Raw genomic sequence first — 13,725 nt, 5'->3', positions numbered from 1 at the left:
ACATCAATAGACGGCACATAGGCAAGCAAGCAAGGTAGTAAGTAGACAAATAACATATGAATAAATAGTAATAAAATATACTATATAAATAATAAGCACCATTCAATTAATTTCACTTATAAAATGACAGTTGGTATTTTGATACCATACCATGACAGACACAACTCTGTCACTCTGAAACTGACACCTAATCTAATGAGACTTGAACCTGTGTTTCCTGCGCATTCATTTTTAACATCCCTGCCTTTCAATTGACGGGTGGCTGTGCACTTGTACACATAAACATTTCCAATATTTCCCCCAACACATGTGAAAAATGTACAGTACACAATATGTACTGACATGGCGATATGACATGGAAAGCATGTGGTTTTATTGAAACAAGTTTCTATATTGTATGTGAAGTTTGAAGCTTCATGAGAAAAATAACCAAACTATGAAGAGAAAACAAGTCCATTCCAAATTCCCTTGTCATCATAATTTCTATGCAACACTGTAATGGAAAAGCAAAACCCTAGTATCTCATTCCTGCTCAGAGTGCGGAAGCCAAAGCACTTAGACATTTTTTTTTTAAATATAAAAAGGTCTAAGAGGAAAAAAACTGTGGTATGTATTTAGTGATAGTGGCACTAATGGATATTCAAAGGATTGTGAGGAGTGCATTGGATGAGATTGGACCTCTTATTTCACCAGGCAAATCGCCTGAAGTCAGTCTCATATCCAGGGTTATCTTTTAAATGAAAGTTGATTCAAAGTGACCACATATTAGGCAAATAAGGTACATCAAATACAGATCTTAATTCAACGTCATCACAGATTAAGATGTTTATAATGAGACTTGGGTACGGACCATAATTAATTTGACACATTTCAACACTAATAGATCTCTTAATTTGTGAGATGCACTTCGGAAGAGTGGTTGACTTCAATAACTGGCACTAGGGAAAAAAGGGAGGGTTCTTTCCAGTGATTTGTTATTTAAAACTAGTACTAGTGCCAGTGGTGGCCCATGATAAGTGAGGTTCAAAGTAGGTGACTCACAAATTCCACTTGTAAAATTATCACTGTTCTCAACTTGCTTGATTAACAATCTTGCAATTAATTAGCCAAATCATCCATGTCCTTTGGAAGGAAGTTAAACTCATTTCTCTTAATTGTGTCTTATGTGAACGCATTCTTTATCTTCGCATTACATCGGGGAATTTAAATGATAAAAGACTCCATTTTTTTTGTCAAATTAAACCTTAAGGTAAATCATTTCGTGATTGCATACCTCATTAATTTGGGAGAAACCCAACTCGGGCTAGTGGAGAGGATGCATCTGGAAGATTTTTGCAGGTGGTGCACGCTGCCAGCGCGCCAAGTTCGCGGACAGACAGAACAAAGAGTAAGCTTATCCGCATGGTCAAATAACCAGCGGGGCTGTGTGAGAATGCTGCCCGCCTTCCCGCCATGAGGAAAAAGAACTCTGCGACGGCACACAACAACGAAGCATCAATTAGCCACAGACAGGATCCTTCACCAGATTAAGGCCGTGATTATTAATCAAGGGAAACAAAGGGAAGGTTCGTAATCAGTTGGAAGGGTAAGCCTTTGCGATTCACCTGTTTGAAGCTCCCAACCCTCCGCTGACTCGTTTTGTACTTGATTCTGTTTTAGTTGCCTTAAATAACATTGAGACATGCAGAAAAAAAGGCAAACAGAATATACATATGTAAAGGTAGTGAAGGATTCACAGTGGGATTTTCATATATTTCTATTCATTTATGTAAATAAAACTGTATTCACTGCTGCACTGTATTACAAAGTAGTATCCTTTGTCTCTCTCTCTCTCTCTCTCTCACCCCTGTATAGCTTTATGCTGTATGCATTACAACAAAACATTTCACCCCTTCATATGCCCCAGATTTTTGATTGTCTATTGTTCTTGGGCAACCACTTAATCAGCACTCCAGTCCACAAATACTTGCAACCCTTGCAACTCTCACTTTGGAAGCACCGCTGAAACGTCTGCATATCTCCTCCCCTTCTCCTTCTTTATGAACAGCCACAGCCCGTTTACGTACACAAAACTAACTGCGCGGGCACTTCGTTTTACGCAACGGTGACTGCCGGCTGCCACGTCAGAGACAAGCTTGGCTTGTCATTCCCGCACGGGTCATCAACACCCTCTCTGAACCCGGGGCGATTCTTCATTGTGCACCGAGTATGCGATGCTCAGTGCACAAACCCCCAGTCTGAGAGACTGAATCAGGAAGTGGGGATGGTGTGAATGCGTTTCGTTTGGGGGGGGGGTGAGACACAAACAATGACTAATTAGGCAGAAGTATGAGGAGAGGCAGACTCCAGGCAGTGCAAAATAGAAACCAGCTGCTGTTTAGCATGATTGCTCGCAAAACATTATTGTCGCTGCGGAGTATAATCAAAACATGCTCAAGATCAGCTGAGAGAAATATCAAAGACTTACCAGCGAAGTACTAGACATTTGCATGTGTTGATGAGTGCATAACCATAAGCCATCGCCGAGAATGCTGCTTCCTCTTGGAGGAATGATCGCAAATGGTCTGCTTCTAACACAGCAGCCAAATTAGACTGTATAAAGTACTGTGAGAAATACATGAACCCGAAAGAATATGTACACCGCAAACATAATATACCTATTTGGAATCATACTAAATCCCTGAAAAGATCTTGGCAACATGAATGAATTATTATTTCATAACTATGAAATGTTATAACAAACACATTCAACAGAAAGTGACACACGTGGCAGTTCTCTTAGTGGTTTTACATACCTGTAAATGTTCCTTGCCTTGTCAAGGTGATTTAAAAATCCAGGGCTTCACATTTCAACACCATCTGGACTGGACAGTCCTATAAGCAGAGAAAGTGGAGAAACCAGTTACACAGTGGGACTTCACACCACTAGGACATATAATATCAGAAATATAATTTCACAATCAATCCACTGTATAACAGTGTAACATGCATGACACAAGGAAAGTTTCTCACTGAAAATGCACATATGCTAAGATGATTCAGAGGTCCAGCATATTTATATCATTATGTATAATGCCTACATTATTGCCTCTATAAATTCATAATTGGGTATGTTACTCACACGTGTCATGTAAGCTAGAAACTCAATGTTTTTCTAATCCTTATCAAGGTCCAAATTCATCTCATCACTCATTCCTTGCTTGTGAACAGCTAAATTACACTTCGTACCTTCATAACTTATACAACATTATGAGTTCAGTAGCCGGGGAAAAGATAAAAAAAAAATCTATGAAAAAGACTACTATGTCAAAACTCAGGCTTGAGGACAGATTGTATTGAGATATTAGTGAATCTCATCTACCGACACAGTACTCTCTTCAGAGGATGACCCGCCATCTTTGCAAGATGAGTATTTAGGGGGAAAAAAATCAAAAATAAATTAGGGCCAATTCTTTTCGACCAATTTCCATTTCAACTAACGTAATCATGGTGACTGAAGGGCATATTGATAGACACCGTCGATTTTTAAGTGCTGTCTCCTCCAGCCCATTTCACAGGGTGATTATAAATGTATGGAGAGCCATCCAGGTCACTTTAGCTTGTAACAGGTCATTTATCAGCACAAACCAGCTCCACTTATGGGCACAGGACAAAGGGACTGATTTGAGCGGCATTAACGCTCCATACAGCGTATCCTTCACAAGATTCATTTTGATTCCTTCTCCTCATCCAAACTCTCTCTCCCGCTGTCATTAACTCCACCCACCCCCACACACACACATACAGTCACACTCACACACACGCATACGCATACACACACACACACACACACACACCCGCACTGGGAAAGGTATCTGAAATAACAAAGCAGGCTTTAATTATATCTTACCTAATAGGAACCTCGAGGAGATGAAGGGAATCCTTACTTGATAATTAAATCTTTATGTATGCTCAGTGTGTATGTAAGCCTGTTACAGTGACGTTATCCTCAAGTCCAGATAAGAGCTTGATTTTTTTTTTTTTGTCTATGCAGTAGACATGAGGAGCTAATCGGGTTAAATACTGGCAGATCCACGCACACCACCATTACCGCTGTGGCCTTGCCTATACGCATATCATGAAATTGAAGCTTTCTGAACTTCGTCATTAGCTGACTGTGCTGGTAATGCAAATACCACTGCGGCGATCGTTTCCGGCATAATTCAACCACAAATCTCTCTATTGTGCACACATGCTGACACACAGATACCTCATTCCTGCACTACAGGCAGGAACAGCCCCTGTGGTATTGTACCGTGCAGGTTAAATGCCTTTCAGCCAGCACCTGGGTGATTTTCCTCTTCAAGTTCAAAACCAAAAGAAATCCCATCACTTCTATTCCTTCTCGCCTCCAGTGTTTCGCACACAAAACCTAGGCTGGTACACAGAGTACTGAAGCACAGCCCCCCAACCCCCCAACCACACACACACTTTCACTCTCATTCTCTCTCACTCACACACACACACACACACACAGCCGACACACACACAGCCGATACGTCACCTTAGAATAAACCAGCGTGCGCCGATTCACACAACACAGGGCTTCCACTCCTAGGCACGCGACTCTAGCAGGGAGTGATTTGTGTCCACAAACTCCCTGAGAAAAATCAAGCCTTTTCAGAATCCAGGGCCTGGCGACCCTCAGCGTGAGAGACGACACGTCGGCGTCTGTCACAAGGAGGGCCACGGAGTGCCGCCGCCGCCGCGGGGCCTGCAGCCGCGCACCTCCTCCATCACCTCCATTTCCACATTACCACAGCTGCGTGCGTCCCGCCAACACCGCCGTTCCTCTTCACTGGACACTTTTCCTGTCGTTTTTTTTTTTTTAAAGTGCTTCCCTCCTCTGCGCCGAACTCGTTCATTTCTGAGATTTGCAGCGGCAGGGAGACGACGCCCGAAAATACTCGAGAGGCGCAGACATAAAAACATCTGTTGGAGAGCACTTGTCTGGATAATTACCTCACGTGGGTACGGTTAGTGTCATGTTGTGCTGTAATGGCTTTGTTGTTCCGTGCATTTGGATGTTATTTATTCCACAGCACCACCGCTTCCTCCCAGTAAGGTTCCCAACATGTTAACTTTATTTTATGCTGCAGAGTGTCTCACACTGAGAGTATACAAATTTACATCATTAGCTAATGACGATTTATTGTATTCCTGATCTTTTCTTTCCTCTCCTCCTCTCTTTCTTCCATTTTGGCCCTCTCTCTCACCCTCTGCCTCTTTCTCCTTCTCACCATCTCCTTCTCTCACTTCATCGCTCCATCTTTCACCCTCTGTTACTCTGGCCCCCTCTCCCATCCTCCATGGATCTCTATTTCTCTCTTTTCTTCTCTGGACTTCAGCGCAGGACTGCAATGTGTTAACCAGATCTACAAAAATGGTGTCATTGTGCAAGAGGTTGACAGAAAAGTTTGGTGCATTGTGCTAAAATTGTGCTGAAAGCAAACAGGAAGCAACAGCTTTACCTTCACTCCTCCTGACTGACCACACAAACACTGCAGCCATTCTCTATAGCAATCATCACTAAGACTTCGTCTGAAGTACTATACCACTTATAGAAAAAAACTGCCCTTACTGCACCATCATCAAATTGCTGTTTGCTTTCAAAATATCCACACACACACACAAAAAAAATGTTTGTCCTGGGATTGGCATGGGCAGCTGAGAGTGAGCTCTGTTCCAAAGGCAAGGACTAAAAGGACACACAAAAAAAAAAAAAAAACACTAAGATCAATTTCATGATCTCACCAGAACTGTCAACTATCATTGGTAGGTGATTTTTTTTTCTTAAAGTTCAGTCTGTCTCCATGCATATTTCTGAAGACCTTATTAAAATAACTACTTTTCACGTTCCACTTGAGCTAACAGACTACTTTAACGTAAGTGGAATTACATGAAGATGCAGATATGGACAGAGTGTACATTCGGTACAATAAAACGTTCCTTAGCAATGACAGAAACAAAGAACGGTCATAGAGCAGACCATTCACTTGCGCTGCGCCGCCTCCTTCAGCGCGGGTCACTAATGTCTCTATACCCCAAACACATTAATTATAGTGCATCGCCATGTTCAGTGACCTTGATGTATGGAAACACGGCGAAATAAAGCCATCTGATTGATGTGCTGAGACAGCTTTCGCAATTTACACTTGCTTTATAGTGCTTCCAAAAATCAATTAATTTGTAATTTAGAGCAAGTAAAAGCACGGGCCTGTCTATGCATTCTCACATTGGGCGAACGGGCTGCCACCCAGGCACTTCCATCTAACCGGCGTGCACTCCATTTCCTCATTATCTCTAGATATATGGCAGAGGTCAAAAGTTCACAGCTCGCGGCAAAATGCCTCCGCTGCCGGCGTGTCTGTGTCCGAGCAGGTGCCGTAATTTCTTCACATTCCAGCGCTGTCGTACGGCTTGGAAAGATGACCCAACAAATTAGCCTACACCCCCCCTTTGAAAGGAGGCACTGCACCTGAAGTATTATTATTTTGTCTTAGCCTGTTAGCATGCCTTGGCCTGAATCATACACGGCAGCAAATAAATGATGTTGCCCTTTTTAAGAAGCAACAAAAAGAGACCCGCAATACACTGAACAATGAAAAAGGTGCCCAAAATGGCATCCACAGGTGAGCTGTAAGCAAAGATATATTGCTGTGCTCTTACTGCTCATGAATCTCCAAACAATATATAAGAGGAAGAGGAGATAAAAAAGCATTGAATCTACATAGTAGGGATCAAACTGTTGAAGCGAGTTGGTAACAGCCGACTTCCTTTGCTGGCACTTCAGGCCCACGGAGGAAGAGGACGATCACTTGGATGCGGCCTTCAAACTGAGCGCACGCCTGTATGCCGATGAGAAACAGGGCCACATCCTGACACCTCCAACCTTTTCATCAGCACGCCCCAGATGTTCCGGCATAGCTACACGGTAATTGGACCCATTAGCAAACGCAGGAACCTTGAACGATACCTGCCTGGATGACCGCGCAAAAACCCGAACGCGCACGGCCGTAGACATGGAGACCACGTTCGGTCGGATGGGCTGTGCTTCACCTCTCTTTTTGATCTCTTTGTTTTTGATTGGCAGAGGGTATTATAAGAAATGGGGTATCAAAGCCAAGCACAGATTAGAGGAAGTAGGTGCCTGAACCTCAGTGATTTCCTGTAGAAAAAATCGCTACATCACACTTTGTGGCTTACATTTATACCGTCCTAAGGGGCCTTTAGTTTTGTTCATGTCATGGCCCACTACTGTCACCCATTCAATTTTCTACTCTATTGCATCTGAGGGGGGGTTTCAAAGACTGTTTTTCTTTGTGGAAGAATGCCATTATGATAATGGTGGCCGTTTTTTTCATTTCACATGCATGAATATTCTCACCAAGACAACCAACCCCAAAGCCTCACATGAAACTCAACAAAGGGGAAAATTGCCTTGGTGACAGTACTGAGGTTTGACATGGACAGTCACGTGATAGAGGCAGAATGTACATTCAGGTGGCCATTTTGCGCTGAATCATAGCTAGCCATTTGTTCTGTGGCAGGATATTACTGTCAAGCAGACTTGAAGGCTGAAGGCACATAGGCTGCTCAGTTTTCAATATACTTCTTCATTTCAGCACAATGGAAAGAGTAAAAAACCTAAATTATTCTAGATTCTTGATCAGTGGTTCCCACAAAAAAGGAGGGGAGTTTGTTAAAGTAATTTAATATCGCTCTGTATCCTGATGCTACATTGCTTTTTGAAAAAATAAAAAAAAAAATAAATACAAGTAATCACAAAACAACTCCGGCCATGTGGGAAATTGATCTTTTGTTTTTGAGTTACGGATTTTTAAATAAATGAGACGGAGTATAGGACAAATGTAGGGTGAACCCCACCCAGTCTCGTGCAAGCCTCATTATGTTCATAAACTAAACAGAGAGCAAGGAAAAACAGCAGCTGCTACAGACGCGAGTGTGCAGGTGGTTAATTAAAAAAAAAAGAGAGAAAGAAAATAAAGCATTAAGTGTTATTGGACCTGCAGTGGGAGTCCTATTTCCATTCATGCCTAAACTAACTGTTAACTGGCTAACCCCACCCCGCCACACACACACACACACACTTTGGAATACAATCCCCTCCGGGGACCGCCGGTACCCGGCACAGATGTGACCTTGACGTGGCGAAAGGGGCGCGTCCATTCCGATGAACGTGAGAACACTCGTCTCAGTGAAGTCTGTCGCTAGCGGTGCCACGGGAATTCTCGGCGGACGGGCGCTCTCACCAAAATGTGGCCCCCGGCTCGCAGACGAGCTAGACGGGATCAAGGACATAACCGGCCCGCTTATTCCACGCGCCGCGCCGTTTCATGATCCGAGTCTCCAGACAACAGAACGGCTTCCACTCAATCACAGGGCCCCGGTGTAGGCAGGTATGTTGTGGCAGCCTTCTGATAGACCATCCTGTCTGTGCACATTTCACCATCTCTCTCAAAGAGGAAGAAGAAGAATTTTGTCACTGAGGCCCAGCGGATCCATGCCGTTAATCATCAGTCCAACAAACATGACATACTTGCATTTTGCATATCATCCACCTACCGAGCCGGATATTTAACTCTGGGCTAATTCGGGTTAAGCACCACATTCAAGGGTAAAAAAACCTTCAGGGATGTAAGGCACCTCAGTGCTAGCTGCAGGATGGTTCTGTGCAACACTGTTGGCGTTGATTTTGCACCTTTATACTGACCAGAGGGTGACAGGGAGTCAGGATGAGTAATGTTCCATGGCTCGGACCACAAAGCAACTCATGACTAGCCATTATTTCAGCGCCAGTTCAGGAAGGACAATGAGAATACCAATGTGACCAAGGAACACTGGACTCAGTTTGTGACCCCCCCCCCCAAGTGTATTAAAGGTTTACAGGAGTGACTATCGGGTGCCATCTTATTTACTGGAGCAGGCCTTCAACTACATTCAATGAGATTTTATCTGGGGAGGTGTGTGGTATTTTTTACGGTCACCTTTGGATGTTATCAGTGAATCATGGTCTGTAGTAGAGTTTCGCTAGTATTTATGTCCATGCAGTTTATTGTAGTTCTTGAACTGTAAAAAAGATAAGGATATAGTTGTACATCTCTAAATTACATACCAATTTTCAAATTAATAATCTTTTTTTTTACTTCAGAACACCTCATTCAGAAGAAGGTGCAATTTTTTTCTGAATCAATCTGAAATTAAATAAAGTTCAACATAAATGCACGATGAATCACTCACTTGCAGAAAAAGCACCGCTGTAACAGTCAGAAGGAGTAGTTGTTTGAGTTTGTTTCGGTAAGTTAATGAGCAGAAGTGAAAACCCTGCTTATTGTCTTGAAAATGATTTATGACATGAGCTTAAAGAGAGAAGATATGTCTTCTAATTTCTTTTACTTACAATCAGAAGGACCAACATAATTCAGATATTTAATTAAAATGGCTCATTGACTTAATGAATACTTCTGAAATCACAGAAAATACTTTGCATTGAAATGCCTTTTAATGCAAATCATACGCATACGTAGTGAATTATCCCTTTCTCGCTCCGAGGAACAATTAATCATCTGTTCGCATTGCAAAATGTCATAATTTGATCTTTTTAAGTTCTATTTGAATTAGACAAAAGATGGGTGCAACCAATTCAATAATGTACACATCAGAATAATTACCACATCTACCAAGAAATGCATTTTGGCTTTTAAGTTACTTGAATAAAAAAATAAGTGAAGTATAAATAATTTAGAAAAAAAGAATTCTCAACAGTAGAAATCCATAAGTGAACTCTGATCTTTTATATTACAGGCAAGTTAAATCAATTATTGGGGAAAAAAAACAAAAAAAACAAATGATGAATACTACAGACAATATTACAGAAATGTATATCATATTGTGACTTTCATGGGCGGAGTTCCTAAAGTTAATTGCAAAAGCACATTTTTTTTTTACACCTCTGACATACTTTTAATAAAAGCTGAAGATATATGGTGCGACAGTGAGTGTTGACTAACCATGCGGAAAATTACAGAGCCTTCCCTTGGCCAAAGCATAAATCACACACCAGGTTACAGAAGCTGTCCACAGCAAACCTTTGATGAAACAAAAGTAATTGAATCGTGAATGAGGTGCGAATATAATTGCAAAACCTTAAGGAGGAAGGTGAGTCCATTTTAAACTGCTTTATCGATCTGTGTGCAGCGCCATGGATATGCAGGAGCACCATTCTGGGCTTACCGATGACTGAGTCATATACCCTGGTAGATAAATCATTATCAGACGTACCAAGGAAGATTCATCATAATCATTTGCTGCATGTTCTGATATGTTCCGTTCTGTACCAGGATTAAACTTTTATGCTAGATAAACAAATATCCTTCACATACTACCTTGATTAGCTTCAAAAACCGTGAACACATTCAGTGTAGGGTTACTGTTTTGTGAAGAAAAAATGAGTTTTTGTTCCTCAGTATATCCCATTATCACGAGGACGCCAGCCGCACAGAAGTATCCCACAGTGGGAGCTATCCTCGCTCTCTTGCCGAGGCAGCGCCAGCCAAGGTGCTGACATTGAGTGATATGAATCGTGCTTTGGTGAAAGCGCAAAGTTGCATTATTGTGTCCTGGTGGGTGATTTGATAAGATGTGGCAGTGTACTGCTGTAAAGTGACATTGTGCCGTTACAATGTGCTCAATTCCTCCCCGGGCTGGGCAAATAAGTCCACGTCCTTATCGGGTCATCTTCCACGTGGAACTTACTCTAGCGGAATTTCAATGGTGAAAATCAGCGGCGAATATGCCAACTTCAGGCCTTGATCCATACTATTGGCAGGCCAGTTGAAAAATGAACTTGAGACCTATTGACCAATGACCAATGAAAACAACCCTATAGGATTAGTAGATTTGTTGAAAAAACAATAATTCATTTTCATCTTTTACTTTTTCACTGCAGTGCAATAAATGAACACCATTGGAGTGCAAGTAAAAACACAGCATAATGCATTTGTAGAGATAAGGCCATACATTAGTCAAGCAGAGAAAATAATGGAAATTACTACATGGCATTATTTAATGTATGAATTAAAATTTAAGTTAAAAGGGCTTATATCTCAACACACCATACAACAAATAAAACGGGGACAATTATGCCCACTTTTGTGGTCCAGGATTCATTCAACCCCAAAGCATCCTATGGACAAAGGTTCATCCCAGGAACCTTGTAAGTACGTAAAAGTTGATTAAGGATGAAAGCTGAACTGAGGAAAATACAGGCAATATACGGGGGCTGGGATTGACATAAGAATGACCATGAGGACGATATAAATCGGTCATAAGATTATTGTGCATGTGTTGCATTCCATTAAATTTGTATAAGAAGCAAAACAACAAAACTGCGACTAAACCAATACCACAGACATAGGAAAACAGATGGCTGCCAGTGTGTATTTATGCATGACAGATAACTGTCTCTGCCAGGAAGACTGTGAGGCTCTCCAAAGGGACAGCTGAAGGATGCAATCATTGCAAAGGACGCTTGACAATAATGTCAATTACAATGGATCAACCCCCAGATAAAGATATCTCTGCCGCTTTGTATAGGAGCAATTTCACAAATCGATAACTGCAACCAGCTGACACCATGTCTGCGGCTAGTAACGGTCACCACGGAAAGAGACATGGTGGATTTTATGATTTTTTTGTGTGTCTGACTGTGCTTTAAAGGTGGTTTAAAAATGTACTTTCTTCCTGTCTGTTTGGTTGCAGCTGCTTCATTTACATGCTGTCATGCAATAGGACCGTATAACAACTGTTCATTCCATCTTTGCTGAGAGAGAGAGAGAGAGAGAGGGAGAGAGAGAGAGAGGGTGAGGGAAGAAAAATCAATGCACAAAATCACTTCATCCCTGCTCAATTTCATCCTTTACTGCCAGCACAATTAAAACTGCTGCTACCAACTTTCCGGTCCAAATTTCACTCAGCCTGACAGGTTTCTCAATCTCAATCTCAATCAGTGACAGGGCGCTAAGCCCCTCACAACCCGCTATGCATTTCATATCCCCACACTACAAACCCATTATATGCATGACCAGTCTATTGATCACGACTGAGTGAGGATTCATTACCAGTGCGCTACATTTAGGCATACTGTAACAAATGATTAAATCTGCACATGGGGTACTGGTCAGTAGTCCAGCCAGTCAGATGGAGACAAACCCTAAGCGGCCTAAAATGGCTTCATAAACTAATACATACATTTCATATTCTGAACACACACACACACACACACACACTTTTAACACAGTTTATCTTCAGATATCAAATATATGGACAATGTGTTGTCCATATAAAAAAAGCAGCACAGGACCAAAATGTCAAGCTTACTTCAAGTGGAGACAAACAGCAATAATACTGTGTAATAAAATCATGTTTTGAGAAAAAGTCTGTATTTCTACACAACACTGAAAACAAAAATCCATAACCACATCCATTCCAAAAACACGTCAATCGTGGCATTTAAATGTTAAAATTTCAGACAGTGATATGTATTGCATTTTAACTGAATAACTGTTGTTCTGCATGCACATCCTCGATACACCCTGGTTTTGTCTTAATTAAATTATTTTTTTGAGCAAAAATCTTTTAAGTCAGTGTTGTGACCCTAAGGGTTCTACCATCTTAAATAAGATATAAGATCCAATTACTGGCTCCAGTTAAGAACCCAAGACGTATACTTCCAAAGAATGATTCTGTCACAATGCACAAAGCATAAACATATACTCAAAACAAGTTTTTCTGCATGATTCTTGGTGTCGTTTATACATGTTTGAATTATCCAGAAAGTAGGATTGTGGGACGTCTATTCATTTCTCCATTCACTCAAATGAGAAGCTGAGGTTGGTAGTAAGGCTGGATTTTGTCAGCAGGGTCAGATTCTATGCTTATAGGATGTGCTTGGGAATGTTCACTTCCTCAAATACCATATGCAAATACTTTATGGGCATCATAAAACTTAACATTTTGATTTTGAGTCAAATTATCCATGTAGTTTACCTTCAAAGAAATCATGCACCTGATAAAGAATTACCAAGAGTATTTTCAGGATTAAATGGTAATTTCAAGAAATAAAATGAGAAAATTGTCAGCCTGCCCCTCTTGCAAATGGACTAAAATACAATATTAGGCTAACCTTTATAAAGTCATATAATGTTTCTGTCTAGTCAATTGTCCAACCTCCATTGTGTAGCTGTGTAGATGCCATGTCTGAATTACATAAAATTGATATACGTTAACATGCGCACTTGCATGCACACAGTCATTTGACATCAGACTGAAAACTAAAACTCCCTACTATGCTCTGATGTCTGATCCAGATTTTGAGAACATTCCAGAAATGCAGTGACCCCATATAAATCCCACAGAGCAATCAAAATTCATTATTATTTCTTACTTTACTTTCTTCATTATTTTGAAAATGTGTCCCTTATTTTGGTGTGCAAAAGTGTAAAATCTATCAGTGATTATGTAATTACCTGTATCTACACGGAGAACTGGCAGCCTCCCCAATTAAGTTCCCCCTAGTTACAACTGCACAATACGACCCAGCTGTGTTTGACACAAAGCCGGCTTAAAGCTGCTTTCAAAACTGAAAATAAAAACTGGATTACAGAG

At 41.2% G+C, this 13,725-nt stretch overlaps 1 protein-coding gene across 5 annotated transcripts in view; it reads right to left on the bottom strand.

Annotated features, from left to right (window-relative positions):
- Positions 1-13,725, bottom strand: part of adgrl3.1 (adhesion G protein-coupled receptor L3.1) — a 208,470-nt gene that overhangs the window by 175,773 nt on the left and 18,972 nt on the right. For all 5 annotated transcript variants that reach the window (XM_036516462.1, XM_036516463.1, XM_036516464.1 and 2 more), the window contains exon 2: positions 2,796-2,874. The gene's annotated coding sequence lies outside the window, so the exon portion shown is untranslated. The remainder of the gene's footprint in view (positions 1-2,795; positions 2,875-13,725) is intronic.

The sequence above is a fragment of the Megalops cyprinoides genome, chromosome 22 (genome assembly GCF_013368585.1).
Source record: "Megalops cyprinoides isolate fMegCyp1 chromosome 22, fMegCyp1.pri, whole genome shotgun sequence".
In the NCBI taxonomy this organism is placed as follows: domain Eukaryota; kingdom Metazoa; phylum Chordata; class Actinopteri; order Elopiformes; family Megalopidae; genus Megalops; species Megalops cyprinoides.
This window is presented reverse-complemented; position numbering and strand designations above follow the sequence as displayed.